This window comes from Aythya ferina (assembly GCF_964211825.1).
Source record: "Aythya ferina genome assembly, chromosome: Z".
NCBI lineage: Eukaryota > Metazoa > Chordata > Aves > Anseriformes > Anatidae > Aythya > Aythya ferina.
In genome coordinates, this window is record NC_140299.1 from 11,387,067 (window position 1) to 11,400,534 (window position 13,468).

At 44.0% G+C, this 13,468-nt stretch overlaps 1 long non-coding RNA gene across 2 annotated transcripts; it reads left to right on the forward strand.

Annotated features, from left to right (window-relative positions):
- The first annotated feature begins 1,963 nt into the window (after window positions 1–1,963).
- Window positions 1,964–13,138, forward strand: LOC311426777. 2 transcript variants are annotated; one of them, XR_014687016.1, is made up of 3 exons: window positions 1,964–2,303; window positions 4,611–4,729; window positions 12,882–13,138. It is a non-coding gene; the product is annotated as an uncharacterized lncRNA (long non-coding RNA). The 2 variants fall into 2 exon arrangements; XR_014687017.1 differs by lacking the exon at window positions 4,611–4,729.
- The last annotated feature ends 330 nt before the right edge of the window (window positions 13,139–13,468 follow it).

The window sequence follows — 13,468 nt, forward strand, 5'->3', positions numbered from 1 at the left end:
GCCCGAACAGACTACTGAACTGGGAGATTTATGATTTTTGTGAGTGAGGCTGCAGGTTGTTTTTGTTCAAATTAAACAATGGAAATAGGGAAAAACACATGGTGCTGTTAAAATAATCACAGAATCCATGCGAGTGGGGGGAGGGGTGGGAGGGATGGGCACAAGAATGGAGTTCACTGCTGCTGTGCATGTATGTGCATACTCCACATCCTCTTATATAGATACGGTATATAGATATGGTACCCATGACAAAATAATAATAAAAAAGTATTGCTTAATTATCAAATACCTGGGTTTGTACTATTTCCTTAGGCTTTATTCTAAGTTCTGGATATTAAGTTCCTTCAAAAAGGCAATGGCCTTTTGTTTTGCTTTGTTGTTACAGTATTTTGTATTATGCTTTAGACATATACATATTCAAAATCTACATGTCACAATTAGTTTTGACATTTTCTGTTCTCCCAAATTACTGCTGCCTGAACATAAGCAGAAGGGATTCCTTTTTAGGAAGTTTTTTAAATCCTAAACTGTCAAGAAAATAGTGACCTAGATTTTCCCCACTTTTAAGAGACAACTTGAAAATTCAAAGCCATCTCATCCTATATAGCAATAATGTCTGTCTTTCACAATTAACTGAAAGTTGGGCCAAGCCTTGAATGTTCATGTAATATTTGTAATCCCCCTCATTTTGTTGCTTTACCTGTGTGTGGCCATGAGTGCTTGTTTGTGCTATTGTTTTCTTCTATCTGCTTTGCAGACACCTTATGATAACTTATAGACTGCAGGGTGTAGACAGCTCAACCTGGGAAAGTGTGGTCTAGCACATTTTTAGGGAGACTTTTAATCATTTGGAGCTTTCTTTTGCCTGTCCCTAATGAAGTTTCACAGAATCACATTTCAGTATGCTTTGTTGAACATGGGTAAATGAGGGACATGGCTTTTCAGCCAAAGCAATACAAGAAGTGGTACCAATAGGAAGGACTCCATGACATGTGACAGTTTATACCTTACCTGTAATATACCAGAGATAAATTAAGGTACATATACAGCATATAAAAATATCTCTGCAAAAAGTTTCTGATCTGATCATATAAGGGATGTACAATAAAGCAGAACATTTGTGTGTACATTGAATAACTGTATTTATCTAAAAATCATCCTCATCAAGATTACTGTTAAATCTTTTCTCAGGTGAGTTTTTTCAATACTTTATCACTTACAACAGGAGTCATATTAGGTCCCCTGTTTTGCAATTTGAGAAAATCAGTTTTTTAAACTTCCATGTGCAATTCTTATAGCAATAAGGATGTTCAAAATGAGGTTTTTATTGTCTCATTTTTACAGTAAGACAGAAAAGGATATCAGGACATAGATTCATCCTACATAGCACTGGAACTCTGAGGAATTGGTCTTTATATACTGAATGGAGGAAAGAAGAGTCTCAGATGAGCTTTTCTATGAGGCTCATTTCTTTTTCTAATAACTGTGCAAGGAGCCTGAATCACTCCCAGTTTAAGGAGGATGAAGCTGATCCTTTAGTATGTCCAGGAAGTTCATCAAAGCAGCTGTCCTGGGTCAGTCCAAGTTCTCTTGCAGCTCAGTGTCCTGTCTCCAGCAGTGGCTGTAAGTGATAGGGAAGAGTAAAGACAGGAAAAGCGAAAAGGAACCTTCCCTGCTGCAGCCTTCTTCCTCTGTCTTCAGCACAGGATTTTCTTCAGCTGGTTGTGTTTTCTCTGGGACCCTCAGTGTATTTCTCTTCTATGTGCTTGCCTGGTCTCCCCTTGAGCCAAGCAACATTTCACGTGTGTCACAGCATCTGCTGGCAGTGACTTCTCTGGGGGCCCTAAGCACCACCTCCATGTGTGTGTTTTAAACGTCAGCAGCTTCTTCTGAGGTCTTTAAGCCTAGTAATTTAAAAGAGATAGTGATCATAGTCAATCCTTCTCTGCCTTTTTCATTCCAGGAAGAAGCTGAAAAGGCATCATGTCATACATGTTGTCCACGCCCTGCGTGCATCAACGGGCCCTGCAGCAACATGGGATCAGACTGCTGAGAAACTAATCCATGAAAAAGAGCACAGAGAAGGTTGGCTGGGATCTCCTTTTGTTTGCTCAGCAGCTGCAGCCAAGCTCAGGCCCTCAACATGGATGTCTTCTCCAGCCATGCTTCAGGAATGTCAATACCCAGCCTTGCACCTTGCTCATCCTCACCCCAACCTGCTGAGTTGCCTCCTCAGCTTGGCCTCCACCCTGTCTCATCACCATGGGCCTGTCTGGTGATCCCTGGGTGGTGGTTGACACCAGGTACTGCCCCAGTCTTGCGGGAGGGGGTTGTTGGTATTGTCACTTCTCTGGTGGCCTTGGCACCTTCGGCTCTAGCTTGCCAGCCCTTGCAGGACATCCAGCTCTTGTTGCTTCCCCGTGTGTTTTCTGGTCTCATTGGTGTATTGTCAGCTCATCAAGTCATTCTCGATTGATAAACAAATCTACATATAGCAGTGTCCCCCTCTCCCCTCCCCATTCTACTGCATGTACAAGGCCTACAGGTTAGCCACTAAGCCCAGCTGATGGCTGGAATCCTTTACCTGCCTCTTGCTTTCATCCTCTTCTCCCTTCCACATGAAATTACAGAGCCTGAGTCATATGGCTTGGCTGTAGGCAAGCCTACTGAGTGCAAGGCATAAAATAAGGAACATGCAGATATTCTTTCAGTTTCAGCATATCACAGGCATAAAGGGAATTATGACAACTATGAAGAAGTGTGAGAAAATGGCCAAGGTTACGGATCTGTTAATGTTTACAGTAACAGTATTACATTTTTTTTTTTTGGTTCTCACTATGGAAATTGAGGGTATGGTAAGGTGATGATCTTAGTGTCTGCATGGAAAGATGTAAGTATTCTATAAAGCTTCCATTATTTTGGACAGACTCAAGTAATTAATTGTTCCAAAAAATGTGTTTTGAAATGTTGTTGAAAGCTATATTTCCTTACAGTTCTGATGAAATTTTTAAATATGTGAGTTTATGGAGAGTTTTTTTATTTTACAGTTATTAGATTATGAAATCCATTCTTTTTTTCTAATCCTTTTACAAGTTCTTGGCTAAGCTACAAAGTGCAATGAAAGCTTGAGACCTGTTTGCTAGTTTGAAATGCTCTATTCTGCTAGCTCCCTGTTACAAATCCTCTGGCCCTGTTATGGGTTGCTAGGCAGAAGGGAAATAATGTCATTTGTTTAACAAAGCAGACAATGTCTTTCTTTGTAGACTTTGCACATTCTCTCAGTGGTGTGAAATCCATGTTAACAATCAGCTCACAGTGAAAAGGTCCCAGTTAAACATTACCACAAAAAAAAGTGAGGTTTGCAAGCCATCTGAGGGCACAAAAAATGTCATTTCCCAAAACTTCACCTGGATCCTTAAAATGGTCAATGAATTTGTTGCCAAGGTGTTCTGACCAGGGGAAGCATGGTGTGAACCATGCTGTGTGCTTCAGAGGAGACACAAGACAGGCGTCTGGTGGGAAGGTGACACTGGTCCAGTTTTCCACTGGATTTATTTCTTCCCTTCCCCTCTGTTTGAGTCTGGTAGTTATTTTTCTGGTTATTTCAGATATTTTTCCCACTATAGTTTGGTTAAGGAGACGTCTTACCTTCCCTATGATAGTTTACTTATGCCTTTGGAGCTCCAGTTACTGTTGGGTGCCCTGTGCAGTCCCAGCTGCAATGATGGGCTTTGTGCTTTGCTGAAAGATATCTTGTGGGTCTGAAGGAGAGGGAAATCACAGAAAATACGTTATTCTAAAGTCTCATACGTCATCACCAGTCCTTAAGGCTCAGAGTGAAAGTTATGCTTTTTTCCCCCCTTTTTTTTTCTTTCTTTCTTTCTTTCTTTCTTTCTTTCTTTCTTTCTTTCTTTCTTTCTTTCTTTCTTTCTTTCTTTCTTTCTTTCTTTCTTTCTTTCTTTCTTTTTTTAATTTCCCTTTTTTTCTTATGCTTCTGTCTTCTGAGTTGTCTTTTCTTGCTGAATCTTTGCCTTTTTCCTTCTTAGATTTCTTTAGAGGGAAGCAGCTCTTTCCCTTTGAAGGAAATAACTGCAGGATAGACACACATTTAAAGCATGCATATGTCAACTTTCAGAAGGGAAAGAATGCAGTTCAGAGACTCCATCAAGTGTGCATGTATCCGACCCAAGGCTCTATTGTCACCAGCATTTATTTGCTAAGTGCTGACAAATAACAATGCCATGTACAGCAAGTTTTGAATCTCCCTAGCAGCCTGAGCCATACCAGGGTGTGATAGCAGAAAGGAACTTGAATAAATCCTTGATATCCAGCTACCTGCTTTCTTTTGCCTAGGCAGTAATCACCCTGAATTTCAAAAGTATTCCTTCAGCATCAAGCATTTGAAGCTAACTATGGACTCCATAGATTGGTCTGGTCATTATCTATTCATTATCTATCTCTGTTGCCTGAAAAGGAAAATTGGTTTACGTTCATGAGAGTGAACTTAAACTCATGGCAACTTGCGCACCTTAAATCACCACACTCTCTGTCAAAGTGTTTTCCTAAGAATATGGGGTAACATCTTTTGGGGTTTCATCATTTACTTCTAGGAAGCCTCAGTGTGCTACTTCACTGCACTGACTACAACGCAGGTTGGAGTGTGGTGCTTACCTTCACCTCTGGCCACCATAAGCATCTCCATAGATGACACAAATGAAACTACTGGCAGGTGGGTTACCTATCACCACAGTGCTGTTGTACTATTATTCTCTCCTGCCTGCTTTAAGATGTCCAGTGGACTTGATCTCTCATCTTTTTGATGCTGGGAGATTTATTCTCTCAAATCCACAGAATCATAGAATCACAGAATCGTCTAGGTTGGAAGAGACCTCCAAAATCACCTAGTCCAACCTCTGACCTAACACTAACCAGTCCTCCACTAAACCATACCACTAAGCTCTACATCTAAATGTCTTTTAAAGACCTCCAGAGATGGTGACTCAACCACTTCCCTGGGCAGCCCATTCCAATGCCTAACAACCCTTTCAGTAAAGAAGTTCTTCCTAATATCCAACCTAAATCTCCCCTGGCGCAACTTTAGCCCATTCCCCCTCGTCCTGTCACCAGGCACGTGGGAGAACAGACCAACTCCCACCTTGCTACAGCCTCCTTTAAGGTACCCGTAGAGAGCAATAAGGTCTCTCCTGAGCCTCCTTTTCTCCAGGCTGAACAAGCCCAGCTCCCTCAGCCAGTCTTTGTAAGACTTGTTCTCCAGGCCCCTCACCAGCTTCGTTGCCCTTCTCTGGGCTCTCTTGAGCACCTCGATGTCCTTCTTGTAGTGAGGGGCCCAAAACTGAACACAGTACTCAAGGTACAGCCTCACCAGAGCTGAGTACAGGGGGACAATCACTTCCCTAGCCCTGCTGGCCACACTGCTTCTTGTACAAGCCAGGCTGCTGTTGGCCTTCTTGGCCACCTGAGCACACTGCTGGCTCATATACAGCCGACTATCAACCATTCCTTATTATTCCTTAATCTCTTCCTTAATCTCACCCAATTATTCCTTAATCTCTGCAAATTTTGACACTGAGCAAAAATAAAAAGCTGTAGTTCAGAGCAGGATATTCAAGCAGCTTTTACACATTAACTTGTTCTGTGGGGTCAGTGGCTGCTTCTTCTTATTGTGGCAGTGCTGCAGCTTCTCTAGCTGTAATGTGTGGATACAGTCCAGGCTTGGCCAGAACTCACTCTTCTCTGAAATAGTCACAGCCACTGTGTTTTATTCTTCACAGTTGACTTTGGCTTTCCTTTGAGTGTGAAAAAACCTCTAACACTGCTGCTACTGCCTCCTCGAAGGGTTGTATGTACATACATCCATGTTTTTCCTTGCAGCACATCCAGTTACAGCACACAGTACAGGAGCAAAAGCAGCCCTATTCTGATCACCTTTGTTAACCCCCATTAGCACAAAGGGGAAATGTGGCAGTCTGTGTACAAAGCAGATGACCATTGGGTTCTGCCCATCTCCTGGGTCATTAAAGGGACAACTCAGTCATCAAAGTCAATCACCCACCAGGGGAGAAACAAATAATAAAAGCAAACTGAAAATAGGAAGGCAGAGCAAGTATGAGCAGTCTCTCCAGACTTCCTGGCCCCATACTGCGGGTCATAGCAAGGTTGGTCTCCACCACTCTTGGCATCTACATTTTCATGCGTCTGGAGTCATCAGAGTGGCTGTGTTCCTTCTCACCGACCACACCAGGAAAAACAGCCTCTTCTGGGGAAAGCTTCTAAGAACTACAAGTAACCTTTGCTGTTGAAATGTTTTCTGGGAGAGAGGGTGGTGTGTGCAAGATGAAGATGTAAAGAGTGGTGGGATACAGCTGCTGCTCCTACTCTTCAGCAAAGTAGTGCCAGCCGTGTCTCGCAGCAAAGCTTTATCAGGTCTTGCTGGGAGCTGGCATTTCGACTCCTGCCACATTGAAGGCTGCAGAGATAAAGACAGCTCAGCTGTGAGCACAGGAAGAAAGCCACCCTAGTGGGTGTAAATGTTAATGACCTGACATGTCTGCTCAAAAGAGCAGACAGACAATCAGCCTCATAGGAAAACCCTTTGGATGGAAAGCTTCAAGGTAGCTGACTGCCCACCCTCAACCTCAAAACCAAAGGGTGGCCTTTGAAACTTGGGATGCAGGACTGGAATGACGATCAGGCACACAAGTGCTTTCGTCTCATTTTTGATGGAGGAGCTTCAAGCTGATGTGGAAGTCATTTGATCTGCCTGACCTTTTGGAGAGTAATTGCTGGCTTAGAATTTACAAGTTGTTAATAATTTATTTCAAGAGAAGGTGCTGCAGCAGCAAGGCAATGTCAGAGAGACGAGAGGGTGGTGTTTGAAATGAGACACAGCTGCCAAAGGTAGTTTCTTTGGATGCCATTGAAGAAGGGCAAACTGGATCAAGGAGAGCAAAATAAAAGGAGTCATCCTCCTCAACCTTAAACCAATTTCTACAAGCCAATTCACTTTGAATCTTTTAAAGATCTGGAAGCACTATGATCCATTTTTAAATCAAAATAATTTTGATTTCAAAGCTGATCTCACTCTAGTCAGTAGAGGAAATACTGAAAATCTTGTAAGAGATCCTGTTCTCATAAAATGCCCAGCCCAATTTTGTAAATTCAGGAGGTTTTGGCTAGGCTAGATAAGCTTTGGAGAAACATCTGAATATTCACTCAAGCTGAACCCACACTCCAGACTGTGGTGTGAGCAGTTTCCTGCACTTCTGAGCTTCTGATGCTTTGAAAAATTTTACTGACTCTGGAAGAATGAGGACAGTGAGAAAAAAACAACAACAAAAAACCCCTTGTTGCCCCTCTATAGTTAGTCCTCTAGCTAAAAAGAAGCACAGACAGTTGCCCAAAGGCCAATGGATAGAATAAATTCAGCATGGTTAATGACCCCTCCCTAGTGGCATGCAAACAAGAAACTGTGAAAGCCTCCCAAGTCCAGAGACCTCTTGGGAAATAATAGTTACAAAGGCTGCTTTGGTGGTGACCGTTTAAGGTAAAAATTGCCTAGTAATTACTGCCACTCTTGAACATATGACATGTCTCCCACAAGAAAAAAATGCGTCCCCTATTCAGCCTCATTGTTTGTGTAATTCCCATCACACTAATATTTGAGCACCTCCCAGGCAGTCAAAAATAACCCAAAAATAAACATAAGAAAAAGGTGGTGTTTCCTCAAACTGGTTTGAACGTAACAGTTTTCCAGGCTGACTCTGACTTCATGCCAGTATGTACTACAAGCAGGACTGCATATTTCTCTGTGTCTCTGGATCAATATTTTGATCAGATGCCTTTGTACTCAGCTTGCTGACATGACAATAGGCTCTCTGATGTCTAGGCTGATAAGGGACACATGTGAAGCCATGCAGTAATGCTCAGAATCTCTGCGTATTTTGGACCTACTTGATGCAGAGCAACATTTCCCATCTGGGAAATATTAGCATATGCTAAGCAGTTGTTAATGTATGTGAATGACATCTGGAGGCTTTCAGAGAAATCTTGGGTGACCAAAGCATACAGAATAGTTGCACAGGAACTTCTGAGTCTGCCTATAGGTCTCGACAAGAGTTTTAAGACACTAAGGTAGGTTACTCAGATGGTACCTGGTGGCTTTGCAGAGACACTTGCTCACTTTATGAAAGTCTGTAAGGGCACAAAGCAGAGGTCGTTAGAGGGACTAGGTCTGGATTTGGGCTATCAGGCAGGCTTGTTATGTAAGTAGGGTAGGTAGGTAGCAGAATTTTTGTGCCCAGTCACTAAGGTAGAACACACAGATATCCCACAGACAGTCAAACAATGAGAAATTTCCCTTCATGGGACTGCAACAACACTGAAATACCAGGTTTTCCCTTTGTTATAAATCTCTCTTCAGTACCAAACTGTACCATCAGCATCCTTACAACAACAGACTCTTGATTTTGTCTTTAGCCATGTCTCGAAGACTTTGAAACATGGGGTTGTCTCATGGAAACAGTGTTTCTCTGCCCATGGCAGAGCCATATGCATTTAGCAAATACAGTAAAGAACTTTGGGCAAATATACACCGATGTCTGTAATGCTTCCTTGTATCAGCACACACGTCAGTGGGTCAGAAGTTCTTTTCCAGAAACGTTAGTTGGCATTTTTAATAACTTCTTAATTTGCAGAATAATTTTGCCAGTTGAAATTCAGATCCTACAAAGTGAAATTAATCTAGTGATATGATGAAAGGTGTGCTTCTTTTATGCACCCTTCTAAGTATACCTGAAAAATTGTTTGAAGAAAAAGCTATATAGAGAGTTTCCCAGGGTCACCCCCTTTCTTCCAGAGTAAGCAGTTCTTCAGTCCAAATTAGCTTTCTGGGAATTACAGTTTAGTCTATCTTTCCTTTCTGAAAAACTGCCTCAGATTTTTCATCTCTAAATAACCAGAGCCAACACCAAATCCCAGCTTGTATTGCTATCCATGATTATTGATCTTCTTCATTTTGACGTGCAAGTTAGCTCCCATGGATAATGCCAGCATTGCCAAGAAAATTAGACTATCGTAAAAAAAGATAACATTTTAAGCATAACACCTGACTTTGCCATCTTGAAAGGAAGCAGTTAGGGAAATAGTAGAATTAAAGTTATCTGTGCAATTTTAACTCTCTCCTCTGCCATGAAAGTACCTTTTTAGTATGTCCCACTATTCAAACTCTGTCCTAAATCAAGAGTTATTGATTTTCTAATGTGCTTTTGTTTCATGGTACTCTGTTTTTATAGCCAGGCTCTCACATATAAGAGGCATCTAATTCATTTTTACAGTATCATTCAGAGGTGAAGTTTTTACAGAATAATCCTGAAGATTAATGTAAAGGACAAGTCGATGGGGCCAGATGGGATCCACCCAAGGGTACTGAGTGAACTGGCAGAGGAGCTGGCCAAGCCACTATCCATCATCTATCAGCAGTCCTGGCTATCAGGGGAGGTCCCAGTTGACTGGTGGCTAGCAAAGGTGATGCCCATCTACAAGAAGGGCCGGAGGGCAGACCCGGGAAACTACAGGCCTGTCAGTTTGACTTCAGTACCAGGGAAGCTCATGGAGCAGATCCTCCTGAGAGTCATCACGCAGCACTTGCAGGGCAAGCAGGCGATCAGGCCCAGTCAGCATGGGTTTATGAAAGGCAGGTCCTGCTTGACGAACCTGATCTCCTTCTATGACAAAGTGACGCACTGGGTGGATGAGGGAAAGGCTGTGGATGTGGTCTACCTTGACTTCAGCAAGGCTTTTGACACCGTCTCCCACAGCATTCTCCTCAAGAAACTGGCTGCTCTTGGCTTGGACTGGCGCACGCTTCGTTGGGTTAGAAACTGGCTGGATAGCTGGGCCCAAAGAGTCGTGGTGAATGGAGCCAAGTCCAGTTGGAGGCCAGTCACTAGTGGCGTTCCCCAGGGCTCGGTGCTGGGGCCGGTCCTCTTTAATATCTTCATCGATGATCTGGACGAGGGCATTGAGTGCACCCTCAGTAAGTTTGCAGATGACACCAAGTTAGGTGCGTGTGTCGATCTGCTTGAGGGTAGGAAAGCTCTGCAGAAGGATCTGGATAGGCTGCACCGATGGGCTGAGGCCAACTGCATGAAGTTCAACAAGGCCAAGTGCTGGGTCCTGCCCTTGGGGCACAATAACCCCAAGCAGAGCTACAGGCTGGGAGAGGAGTGGTTTGAGAGCTGCCAGGCAGAGAAGGACCTGGGAGTGATGGTGGATAGTTGGCAGAATATGAGCCAGCAGTGTGCTCAGGTGGCCAAGAAGGCCAACAGCAGCCTGGCTTGTACAAGAAGCAGTGTGGCCAGCAGGGCTAGGGAAGTGATTGTCCCCCTGTACTCAGCTCTGGTGAGGCTGTACCTTGAGTACTGTGTTCAGTTTTGGGCCCCTCGCTACAAGAAGGACATGGAGGTGCTTGAGCGGGTCCAGAGAAGGGCAACGAAGCTGGTGAGGGGCCTGGAGACCAAGTCCTATGAGGAGCGGCTGAGGGAGCTGGGCTTGTTCAGCCTGGAGAAAAGGAGGCTCAGGGGCGACATTATTGCTCTCTACAGATACCTTAAAGGAGGCTGTAGCGAGGTGGGGGTTGGTCTGTTCTCCCACGTGCCTGGTGACAGGACGAGGGGGAATAGGCTAAAGTTGCGCCAGGGGAGTTTTAGGTTGGATGTTAGGAAGAACTTCTTTACCGAAAGGGTTGTTAGACACTGGAACAGGCTGCCCAGGGAAGTGGTGGAGTCACCATCCCTGGAAGTCTTTAAAAGATGTTTAGATGTAGAGCTTAGGGATATGGTTTAGTGGGGATCGTTAGTGTTAGGTAGAGGTTGGACTCGATGATCTTGAGGTCTCTTCCAACCTAGAAATTCTGTGATTCTGTGATTCTGTGATATACATTCACTCTGGTGCCTGGGCTGAGGCCATGCATTTCACATACATTTGATGTGGCACGTAGAAATGCTGACCCTGGACTCCATGACATACATGTAGTCCAGGGAAACACATTCTCAGGTGAGAAAAGACTTTGCAGTGTTGAAGGCCAGGTTGGATGAGGCTTTGGGTGACTTGATGTAGTGAGAGATGTCCCTGCCCATGGCAGGGGAGGTTGGACTAGATCAGTTCTAAAGCTCCCTGCTTAATTTCACCCAACCTCCACAACCACCACATTCCTCTGCCCCCTCCTGCCACCCTGCTCTCCATCCATCCCATACTGTTGCTCCACATCTATGTGCCATCCCTGAGTCCCTGCTCCTTCTGCTTGTCTTGTCAGAAGGATTTCTGAGACTTTCCCTCCCTCATCACCGCCTACACGTCTGGCTCTTGTCCTTTCTGTGTTGGAATACAGGAATTTTCTCCTCCACGTTGTCTCACCCCAAAGAATATCACTGAGAGTGCAAAAGAGACAGACTCCTGGCTCCCATTTCAGGTGCCTGGCCTTGTTTTAGGCTGTGGAAGTCTGCAGCTGAAATTGCATGGAAAGACCTGATTGACCTCAGGTTGAAACCTGCTCAGGGAGGATGAAACCTTCAGGGGTTCGATTGCTAAAATGAAAGGAATCTCATAGCTATACACTGAGCATGTGCAAATTCAGCTTTCCAAATGCTTAAAATGAAGCCAAATTTGGGCAGATTTTCAGAAGGGCAAAAGGGATATCTCTGATGAAAGGCAACCCCCTAAGTTCCTGCTCCAAGGAAGAGGGGTGCCAGAGCTTTTCAAAGAAAAGGTCACAATTGTTTTTTAACTTGGACAAAACAAGGAATTTTTCCTTACCCTCATTATTGGAAACGGCTGAGTTTGTGGACATTTTCCAAACACTTCAGCCTGAGGCAGATACCTGGCATGGAAAATTTCATTCCAAATGGTTATAGTTTGGCAACGTTGTATGTGGTTGAAAATAGGATCTTACAATGTGAGGGATCAAGCTTTCACTGTAATGTGAGAGGTCAAGTCAACAGCCTGACCTTTAGTCACAGCCCAGTACCTTGCTTTGTCACCTGTACTGCAAACAAAGCATGTATGCTTAAGGTAGGGCTGAACGCCTTTCTGGGGGATTGTATTCTGGCCAAAAGCAAATTTCTGGGATCCATACTGAAGAAATGGATTAAAGTGAACAGTGTGTAATGCAGAGGGGTTTCATAATACAGAGGGGTTTCACACAACACAGCTTACAGCGCTCCTTTTTGAGTTCTGCTTGCCTGCAATTACGTGCATTCATCATGTTTAAATAGATGGGGTTTTCAGTTTACTGACAGATGTGTTAGCAACAGCTTACCCTGCATTGTTCTGGTTTCTAACAAGCTCCAGTTGGGCTGTCATTGTCATTAACTCATCCTTCTTTTATCACACCACCACCACTTCCCCCTTGCTGTGTTCTGGACGGATGAATCCGTGGACGCGGGCTCCCCCCGAGGCAGAATAAGAGCAGACGGCCACCGATGCTGTGTAGCGCGTGATTTTCCAGGGATTGCCTCTCTGCCTCCTTCCAGCGTGTCCTCCCCTGCATGCCTAGCACAGTCCCTGTCTGTTTGGCTGTATTTTATGCACCATGGAAGATGCATGGGGTCATTGGCCATAATATGCAGGAATAGTCCGATTCCTGGAAAAGGCAGAGGAGTCATGAGTAGTTAATGAGCTCCAACTGAGTTACAGATATTTCACATTGGCCGAGTATGAATCAGAACACAGCATCTCCCCCCATGGCCAGACTGTTGGCAGCTCAAACTACCTCAAGACAAATGAGCCATGACAGATATTCGGGCATCCTCTGTTGCTGTTGTGACCTATCTGACATCATTTCGTGTTATTTTTTCACCGTGCAGGTACACTGCCATCACCAAACACCGCTGCACTGTATCTCCTTGGAAAGATGTGTGTCCTTTGCACGAAGCCCAGCACAGTGGATGTTATGGCAGGGCACACTGCCTTGTGTAATACTAGCTCTGTTTGCACAGGTGTTGGATGGCTTTAGAGCCTGGATCCATGGATGATGTGAGTGTCCAGGAGGTCTTCTGTGGCTTACAGAGTCTGCTGGGAGGTGAATGCTTTCAAAATTAAATCCTCTTTAGAATTGCTGAAACCTTCATGAGTAACAGTCATCATTTGCATTAAAAGGTTTGCTTATTGCCGAAGTTATTTCATATTCCTTTTGATTAGTGGCAGAGAAATATTAGACTTTGGATATATAATTCTTTCCTTATCATCAGCTTTCTGGGACATCAGAAAGGAGACAAAAACAGCAGGGGCAGCTGTGCTCTCTGTGAAATCCAGGGCTACCTGGATGGTCTGAGGAATGGCTCTAGTCATTTATTTTTCTAAAGCTGCTGGAAACTACTGCACAGGAACCTATGTCTGTTTTGTGAAATGAACAGTTATATTTATTACTGAGAAGGTCAAAAGGAAGGAGAAA